The sequence below is a fragment of the Trichosurus vulpecula genome, chromosome 2 (genome assembly GCF_011100635.1).
Source record: "Trichosurus vulpecula isolate mTriVul1 chromosome 2, mTriVul1.pri, whole genome shotgun sequence".
In the NCBI taxonomy this organism is placed as follows: Eukaryota; Metazoa; Chordata; class Mammalia; order Diprotodontia; family Phalangeridae; genus Trichosurus; species Trichosurus vulpecula.
Window position 1 is genome coordinate 1,898,053 of NC_050574.1, and position 10,628 is coordinate 1,908,680.

Genomic DNA, 10,628 nt, shown 5'->3' on the forward strand with positions numbered 1-10,628 from the left:
CCCCTCCTCCCTCCCCAAGACAGTATGCAATGTGAAATAGGCTCTACATATACCTTCATATTAAACATATCTTCACATTAGTCATGTTGTAAAGAAGAATTAGAGCCAATGGGATGAACCATGAGAAAGAAGAAACAAAACAAAAAAAGAGAGAGCAAATAGTACACTTCAATTTGCATTCAGACTACATAGTTCTTTCTCTGGATGTGGATAGCATTTTCCATCATGAGTCTTTTAGAGTTGTCTTATGAACCTTGCATTTCTGAGAAGAACTAAGTCTATCACAGTTAGTTATTGCGTGATGTGGTTGCAACTATGTACAATGTTCTTTCTCCTGGTTCTGCTCACTTCATTCAGCTTCAGTTCATTTAAGTCTTTCCAGGTTTTTCTGAATTCCACCTGCTCATCGTTTCTTATAGCACAGTAGTATTCCATTACATTCATATACCACAACTTGTTCAGCCACTCCCCAACTGATGTGCATCCCCTCAATTTCCAATTCTTGGCCACTGCAAAAAGAGCTGCTATAAATATTTTTGTATATGTGGGTTCTTTTCTCATTTTTATGATCTCTCTGGTATTGCTGGGTTAAAGGGTATGCACATTTTTATAGCCCTTTGGACATAGTTCCAAATTGCTCTCCAAAATGGTTAGATCAGTTCACAACTCTACCAACAATGCATTAATGTTCCAATTTTCCCACATCTTCTCGAGCATTTATAATTTTCCTATTTTGTCATGTTAGCCAATCTGATAGTTGTGATGTGGTATCTCAGAGTTGTTTTGATTTGTATTTCTCTAATCAATAACGATTTAGAGCATTTTTTCATATGACTATAGATATCTTTAATTTCTCCTGAAACCTTCCTGTTTTATGTCCTTTGACCATTTCTCAATTGGGGAATGACTTGTATTATTATAAATTTGACTCAGTTCTGTATATATTTTAGAAACGAGGCCTTTATCAGAGACACTGGTTGTAAAAATTCCCAATTTTCTCCTCTCATAATCTTGTTTGCATTGGCTTTGTTTTTGCAAAACCTTTTCAATTTAACATAATCAAAATTATCCATTTTGCATTTCATAATGTTCTTTATCTCTTGTTTGATCATAAATTCTTCTGTTCTCCTTAAATATGAAAGGTAAACTATTCCTTGCTCTCCCAATTTACTTAAAGTATCAGCCTTTATATCCAAATCTTGTACCCATTTTGACTTTATTTTGGTATATGGTGTAAGATATTGGTCTATGCCTAGTTTCTGCCATATTATTTTTCAGTTTTCCCAGCAGTTTTTGTCAACTAGTGAGGTCTTATACCAGAAGTTGGGGTCCTTGTGTTTATCAAACAGCAGATTATTACTCATTGACTACTGTGTCTTGTGTACTTAACCTGTTCCAGTGATCCACCACTCTATTTCCTTTTTAATTTTTTAAAATTTATTTTTTATTTTTAGTTTACAACACTCAGTTCCACAAGGTTTTGGGTCCCAAATTTTCTCTTTCCCACTCCTCCCCCCAGCCCCCTAAGATGGCCTGTAATCCAATGTAGGTTCTACATATACCTTCACATTGAACTTATTTACATAATAGTCCAGTTGTAATGAAGAATTATAACCAATGGAGTGAATCATGAGAAAGAAGAAATGAGACAAAAAAAAGGAAAAAAAGAGAAAAAAATTTGCCTCAGTCTGCATTCAGACTCCATAATTCTTTCTCTGGATGTGCCTGGCTTTTTCCATCATGAGTCTTTTGGAGCTGTCTTTGAACCTTGCATTGATGAGAGGAGTCAAATCTATCAAAGTTAGTCTTTACAGATATGGTGTGTCTGTAATCATGTATAATGATCTCCTGGTTCTGCTCCCCTCACTCAGCATTAGTTCATATACGTCATTCGAGGTTATAATGAAGTCTGTCTGCTTCTCATTTCTTATAGCTCAATAGTATTCCATTACATTCATATACCACAATTTGTTTAGCCATTCCCCAGTTGATGGGCATCCCCTTGATTTCCAATTCTTGTCCACCGCAAAAAGAGCTGCTATAAATATTTTTGTACATACGGGTTCCTTTCCCACCTGTATAATCTCTTTGGGATATAGCCTTAGAAGTGGTATTTCTGGGTTAAAGGTATGCACACTTTTATAGCCCTTTGGGCATAGTTCCAAATTGTTCTCCAGAATGGCTTTATCAGTTCACAACTCCACCAACAATGTAATAATGTTCCAGTTTTCCCACATCCTATCTAGCATTTATCATTTTCCTGTTTTGTTGTGTTAGCCAATCTGACAGGAGAGATGTGGTACCTAAGAGTTGTTTTGATTTGCATTTCTCTAATCAATAGAGATTTAGAGCATTTTTTCATATGCCTATAGATATCTATAATTTCTTCCTCTGAAAACTGCCTGTTCATATCCTTTGACCATTTCTCAATTGGGGAATGATTTGTATTCCTATCAATTTTGCTCAGTTTCCTGTATATTTGAGATATGAGGCCTTTATCAGAGACACTGGTTGTAAAGATTTTCTCCCAATTTTCTGCTTCCCTCCTAATCTTTGTTGCATTAGCTTTGTTTATACAAAACTTTTCAATTTAACATAGTCAAAATTATCCATTTTGCATTTTGTAATGCTCTCTATCTCTTGTTGGGTCATGAATTCTTTGCTTTTCCATAAATCTGACAGGTAAACTATTTCTTGCTCTCCCAAATTGCTTATAGTATCAACCTTTAGTCGTAAATCATGAACCCATTTTGACTTTATTTTGGTATATGGTGTAAGATACTGGTCTATGCCCAGTTTCTACCATGGCATTTTCCAATTTTCACAGCAGTTTTTGGGAAATAGTGAATTTTTAGCCCAGAAACTGGATTCTTTGGGTTTATCAAAGAGTAGATTGCTATAGTTGTGGACTTCTCCCTCTTGTGTGCCTAACCTATTCCACTGATCCACCACTCTGTTTCTTAGCCAGTACCAAGTAGTTTTGATGACTTCTGCTTTATAGTACAGTTTAATATCTGGTATGGCTAGGCTACCTTCCCTAGCATTTCTTCTCATTAATTCCCTTGATATTCTGGACCTTTTCTTCCAGATGAATTTTGTTATTATTTTATCAAGCCCTGTAAAATAATTTTTTGGTAGTTTGATTGGTATGGCACTAAATAAGTAAATTAATTTAGGTAAAATTGTCATTTTTATTATATCAGCTCAGCCAAATCCTGAGTTACTGATGTTTTTCCATTTATTTAGATCTGACTTTATTTGTGTGAGAAGTGTTTTGTAATTATGTTCATATAGGCCTTGGGTTTGTAGGCCACCAAATATTTTATAGTGTCTACAGTAACTTTAAATGGAATTTCTCTTTCTATCTCTTGCTTTTAAGCTTTGTTAGTAATATTTAGGAATTCCGAGGATTTATTTTATGTCCTGCAGCTTTACTAAAGTTTTTTTTTATTATTTCAAGTAGTTTTTAGTTAATTCTCTAAGTAAATCATCATATCATCAGCAAAGAGTAATAACTTAGCTTCTTCTTTGCCTATTCTAATTCCTTCAATTTCTTTTTCTTCTCTTATTGCTAAAGCTAACATTTCTAGTGCCAAATTAAATAACAGGGGTGATAAGGGACATCCTTGTTTCACCCCTGATCTTATTGGAAATGCATCTAGCTTATCCCCATTACATGTAATGCTTGCTGATGATTTTAGGTAGATGCTACTTATCAATTTAAGGAAGACTCCATTTACTCCTATGCTTTCTAGTGTTTTTGTTTTTAATAGGAATAGGTGTTGTATTTTGTCAAAAGCTTTTTCTGCATCTATTGAGATAATCATACGGTTTTTGCTAGTTTTGTTGTTGATATGATAAGTTATGGTGATTGTATTGGAATTAATTGTTCTTCAAATATTTGATAGAATTCGCTTGTAAATCCATATGGCCCTGGAGATTTTTTTTCTAGCGAGTTTATTGATAGCTTGTTCAATTTCTTTTTCTGAGATGGGGTTATTTATTTAATTTCCTCTTCTGTTAATCTGGTTAATTTATATTTTTTAAAATATTCATCCATTTCACTGAGATTGTAAAATTTATTGGCATACAGTTGGGAAAAATAGTTCCTAATTGTTGTTTTAATTTCCTCTTCATTCATGGTGAATTCACCCTTATGATTTTTGTTACTGCTAATTTGGTTGTCTCTTTTTAAAATCAAATTAATCAAAGGTTTATCTATTTAATTGTTCTTTTTCATAAAACCAGCTCTTAGTTTCATTTATTAGTTTCATAGATTTCTTAATTTCAATTTTATTAATCTCTTCTTTGGCTTTCAGTATTTCTAATTTGGTATTTAATTGGGGATTTTTAAATTGTTCTTTTCCTAGCTTTTTTAGTTGCATTTAGTTGCAATTTATTGCTCTCCTCTGTCTCTATTTTATCCACATAAGTATCTAGAGATATAAAACTTCCCCTAAGAACTGCTTTTGATGTATTCCATAAGTTTTGTTATGTTATCTCATTATTCTCATTCTCTTGGATGAAGTTATCGATTATTTCTATGATTTGTTGTTTGATGCACTCATTGATTATTTAGTTTCCAATTAATTTTTAGTTTATCTTTCCATGGCCCTTATTACATTTAATTTTTATTACATCATGATCTGAAAAGAATGCATTTAATATTTCTGCCTTTCTGCATTGGATTGTAAGGCCTTTATGCCCTAGTAAGTGGTCAGTTTTTGTGTAGGTGCCATGTACCACTGAGCAAACAGCATATTCCTTTCTCTCCCCATTCAATATTCTCCAGAGGTCTTCCATGTCTAACTTTTCTAAAATTCTATTCACCTCCTTAACTTCTTTCTTTTTTATTTTGTGCTTAGATTTACCTAGTTCAGAGAAGGGGAGGTTGAGGTCCCCCACTGGTATAGTTCTGCTGTCTGTTTCTTCCTGTAACTCCCTTAACTTCTCCTCTAAGATTTTGGATACTATGGTACTTATATCATTAGTAATGATATTACTTCATTGTTTATGGTGCATTTTAGCAGGATAGTTTCCTTGCTTACACCTTTTTAATCCTAGGACTTTTCTTTTTGGGATCTTTTTCTTTTTTTAAAAAAATGATTTATTTAACATATTTAGTTTTCAGCATTGATTTTCACGAGAGTTTGAATTACAAATTTTCTCCCCATTTCTACCCTCCCCCCACTCCAAGATGGCATATATTCTGGTTGCCCTGTTCCCCACTCAGCCCTCCCTTCTGTCACCCCACTCCCCTCCCATCCCCTTTTCCCTTCCTTTCTTGTAGGGCAAGATAAATTTCTACACCCCATTGCCTGTGTATCTTATTTTCTAGTTGCATGCAAAAACTTTTTTTGTTTTTGAACATCTGTTTTTAAAACTTGAGTTCCAAATTCTCTCCCCTCTTCCCTTCTCACCCACCCTCCCTAAGAAGTCAAGCTATTCAACATAGGCCACATGTGTATCATTATGTATAACCCTTCCACAATACTCATGTTGTGAAATACTCACTATATTTTGCTCCTTCCCAACCCATCCCCCTTTATTGAATTTTCTCCCTTGACCCTGTCCCCTTTCGAAAGTGTTTGTTTTTGATTACCTCCACCCCCATCTGCCCTCCCCTCCATCATCCCCCCCCTTTTTTATCTTCTTCCCTCTTCTTTCCTGTGGGGTAAGATTCCCAATTGGGTATGTATGGTATTCTCTCCTTAGGCCAAATCTGATGAGAGCAAGGTTCACTCATTCCCCCCTCACCTGCCCTCTCCCCTCCTCCCACAGAACTGCTTTTTCTTGCCACCTTTATGTGAGATAATCCACCCCATTCTATCTCTCCTTGTCTCCCTCTCTCAATATATTTCTCTCTCATCCCTTAATTTGATTTTATTTCTTTTAGATATCTTCCTTTCATCTTCAACTCACCCTGTGTCCACTCTCTCTCTCTCTCTCTCTCTTTATATATATATATACATACATATATACATACATACACATTCACATATATATGTATGTGTATATATGCATATTCCCTTCAGCTACTCTAATACTGAGGTCTCATGAATCATACACGTCATCTTTCCATGTAGGAATGTCAGCAAAACAGTTCAACTTTAGTAAGTCCCTTGCAATTGCTTTTTCTTGTTCTTTTTCTTGATTACCTTTTCATGCTTCTCTTGATTCTTGTGTTTGAAAGTCAAATTTTCTATTCAGCTCTGGTCTTTTCACTGAGAAAGCTTGAAAGTCCTCTAGTTTATTGAAAGTCAATATTTTGCCTTGGAGCATGATACTCAGTTTTGCTGGGTAGGTGATTCTTGGTTTTAATCCTAGCTTCATTGACCTCCGGAATATTGTATTCCAAGCCCTTCGATCTCTTAATGTAGCAGCTGCCAGATCTTGGGTGATTCTGATTGTGTTTCCACAATACTCAAATTGTTTCTTTCTGGCTGCTTGAAGTATTTTCTCCTTGATCTGGGAGCTCTGGAATTTGACGACAGTCTTCCTAGGAGATTTCTTTTTGGGATCTATTTGAGGAGGCGATCAGTGGATTCTTTCAATTTCTATTTTGCCCTGTGGCTCTAGAATATCAAGGCAGTTCTCCTTGATAACTTCTTGAAAGATGATACCTAGGCTCTTTTTTTGATCATGGCTTTCAGGTAGTCCAATAATTTTTAAATTCTCTCTCCTGGATCTATTTTCCAGGTCAGTGGTTTTTCCAGTGAGATATTTCACATTGTCTTCCATTTTTTCATTCCTTTGGTTCTGTTTTATAATATCTTGATTTCTCATCAAGTCACTAGCTTCCACTTGCTCCAATCTAATTTTTAAGGTAGTATTTTCTTCAGAGGTCCGTTGGACCTCCTTTTCCATTTGGCTAATTCTGCCTTTCAAGGCATTCTTCTCCTCATTGGCTTTTTGGAGCTCTTTTGCCATTTGAGTTAGTCTATTTTTTAAGGTGTTGTTTTCTTCAGTGTATTTTTCAGTATTTTTTTGGGTCTCCTTTAGCAAGTCATTGACTTGTTTTTCATGGTTTTCTTGCATCCTTCTCATTTCTTTTGCCAATTTTTCCTCTACTTCTCTAACTTGCTTTTCCAAATCCTTTTTGAGCTCTTCCATGGCCTGGGATCAGTTCCTGTTTTTCTTGGAAGCTTTTGGTGTAGGCTCTTGAACTTTGTTGACTTCTTTAGGCTGTATGTTTTGGTCTTCTTTGTCACCAAAGAAAGAATCCAAAGTCTGAGACTGAATCTGGGTGTGTTTTCACTGCCTGGCCATATTCCCAACCAACTAACTTGACCCTTGAGTTTTTCAGTGGGGTATGACTTCTTGTAGACTAAAGAGTTCTATGTTCCATGTTTGGGGGGGATGCGCCAGCTCTACCACACCAGCACTCTTCCTTCCCCAAGAACCCCCAACCCAGACTGGGCTTAGATCTTCAGCAGGCTCTTCACTCCTGCTCTGATCTGCCACTTAATTCCCCCACCAGGTGGGCCGGGGGCCGGAAGCAATTGCAGCTGTAGCTGCCCTACCTCTGCTGCCCTGGGAGTGATGGCCAAACCGAGAACTCCTTCCACTCCTGCAGCTTTTCCCACTAACCTTCTCCATTGTCTTTGGTGTTTGTGGGTTGAGAAGTCTGGTAACTGCCGCAGCTCACTGATTCAGAGGTCTAGGGCCCGCTTTGCCTGGCTCCTGGTCTGGTTGGTCCACGCCACTCACGCTGGGCTCTGCTCCACTCTGCTCCCAGCTCCCAGCTCCGTGTGGGATAGACCTCACCCAGAGACCATCCAGGCTGTCCTGGGCTGGAGCCCTGCTTCCCTCTGCTATTTTGTGGGTTCTGCAGTTCTAGAATTGGTTCAGAGCATTTTTTATAGATTTTTGGAGGGACTCAGCGGGGAGTTCACGCTGGTCCCTGCCAGCTGCCATCTTCTTGGGATCTTTTTCAAGAAGCAATAGGTGGATTCTTTCAATTTCTATTTTACCCTCTGGCTTTAGCATATCAGGGCAATTTTCCTTGACAATTTCTTGAAAGATGATATCTAGGCTCTTTTTTTGATCATGGTTTTCACGTAGTCTAATGATTTTAAAATTATCTCTCCTGGATCTATTTTCCAGGTCAGTGGTTTTTCCAATGAAATATTTCACATTGTCTTCCATTTTTTCATTCCTTTCGTTCTGTTTTTATAATATCTTGATTTCTCACAAAGTCACTAGCTTCCACTCGCTCCAAACTAATTTTTAAGGTAGTATTTTCTTCAGTGGTCTTTTGGACCTCCTTTTCCATTTGGCTAATTCTGCCTTTCAAGGCATTCTTCTCTTCATTGGCTTTATGGAGCTGTTTTGCCATTTGGGTTAGTCTATTTTTAAGGTGTTATTTTCTTCAGTATTTTTTGGGGTCTCCTCTAGCAAGTCATTGACTCGTTTTTCATGGTTTTCTTGCATCACCCTCATTTCTTTTCACAATTTTTCCTCTAGTTCTCTTACCTGCTTTCCCAAATCTTTTTTGAGCTCTTCCATGGCCTGAGACTAATTCATATTTTTCTTGGAGGCTTTTGATGTAGACTCTTTGACTTTGTTGTCTTCATTTGGCTGTATGTTTTGCTCTTCTTTGTCACCAAAAATAGATTTCAAAGTCTGAGTCTGAGTCTGAGTCTGCATCGTTTTTTGCTGCCTGGCCATGTTCCCAGCCAGCTACTTGACCCTTGAGCTTTTTGTCGGGGTATGACTGCTTGTAGAGAGTACTTTGTCCCAAGCTTTAGGGGCCAAGTGCTGCTGTTTTCAGAGCTACTTCTACACAGCAAACTCTTCCATACCAGCACTCCTCCTCCCCCAAGAACTGCTAACCTGGATTGTGACCCAGAATCAAGCAGGCTCTGCACTACCCCTCTGATCTGAGGCTTAATTCCTCCCACCATGTGGGCCTGGGGTCAGAAGCAACCACAACTGGTGCTCTGGAAGCAGCCCCAGAGCTGCACCACTTCTGTGTCCCTGGGGCTGGGGCTGACCATGCACTCTTATCACTACTTTCCAGTAGTGGTTCCACTAATCTTCTCTGTTGTCGTTCGTGTTTGTGGGTTGAGAAGTCTGGTAACTGCCACAGCTCACTGATTCAGGGTGCTACTCCCTGTTCTGCCCGGCTCCCACTCTGGTTGGTCCTGGCTCGGCCCACACTGGGCTCTGCTCTGCTCCACTCCCAGCTCCGTGTGATAGACCCTTCCCAGTGACCATCCAGGCTTTCCTAGGCTGCAGCCCTGCTTCTCTCTGCTATTTCGTGGGTTCTGCAGCTCTAGAATTTGTTCAGAGCCATTTTTTACAGGTGTTTGGAGGTATCTGAGAGTGAGCTTAAGTAAGTCCCTGCTTTCCATTCACCATCTTGGCTTCACCCCCCAGGATTATGATTTTTAATCCATTCTGTTATCCACCTCTGTTTTACTGGAGAGTTCATCCTATTCACTTTCACAGTTATGATTACTATCTGTGTCTTTCTCTCCATCCTCCCCCATCCCCCGTTTATGCTTGTCTTTCTCCTTTCTCTCTTTCCCTCCTCACTAGAGTTTTGCTTTTGAGTAACACCTCCCCTAATCTTCCTTCCCTTCTATCTGCCTCCTTCTCTTTTCTTTCCCTTTCCCCTTACTACTTTCCTCCTTCCTTTATCCCTCCCTCACTTTTCTTTCCCCTTTCCCCTCCACTGCCTATAGGGCAAGTTAGATTTCTGTACCTAATTGAGTACATTATTCCCTCCTTGAGCCAAATCCAAAGAGAGTAAAGTTCAAACAATACTCATCAAGCTCCCTTCTTTCTCTCTACTGTAGTATGTCTTTGTGCCTCTTCATATGATGTAATTTACCTTTTTCTGCCTCCTCCTTTCCTCTTCTCCCATTACAATCTTTTTTCAGCACTTAATTAGGTTTTTAATCATCACATCAAAGTCAACTTAAACCTACCCCTGCCACTGCCCCTGCCCTGGGCAGAACTGCTCTTCTCTCTCACCCAGTTCCAACAGACTCCTCCTGCTGAACTTCTAAGTTGTCTTTGGTGTCTCTGGGCTCAGAAACCACCATTGCTGCCAGTGATTCAGTCCCCCGAGGTCTGCTCCAGCTTTGCTGAGGTTGAGTCTGCCCTGGTGCAGCCTGCATGCTATACTGTACTGCTCCTGCAGCCTGGTGCAACAGACCCTTCCTGTTGACTTTCCAGGCTGTCTTGGGCTGGAAATCTGCCTCACTCAGTCTCTTTGTGGATTCTGCTTCTCCAGAATTTGTTCAGAGTCACTTTTTAGTGGAATTTGAAAGTGTTTGGGGGAGAGCTTAGGCCAGTCCCTGTTTTCACTTCACCATCTTGGCTCTGCCCCCAGCCATTCTTTAAAAGCCGTGCCTGTTGTTTTTAAATCTATTCTACTACTGTTTTCCATTTGTTGAGGAGTTTAATTCATTGACATTTAAGGTTATGATTAAGTTTGTATTTCCTCAGTAATTCATTTTCATTAACCTTTTTTCCCCCTTCCCCTCCCCTACCTCTTTTACATGCACACTTGAGCCCTGGGATTTGTTTTCCTTACACTAATTTGATCTTACTTTCTAACATGGATTCTCCCTGATTTCTTCCTCTCCCCTCTCAACTTCCTTGAATTTACATATATT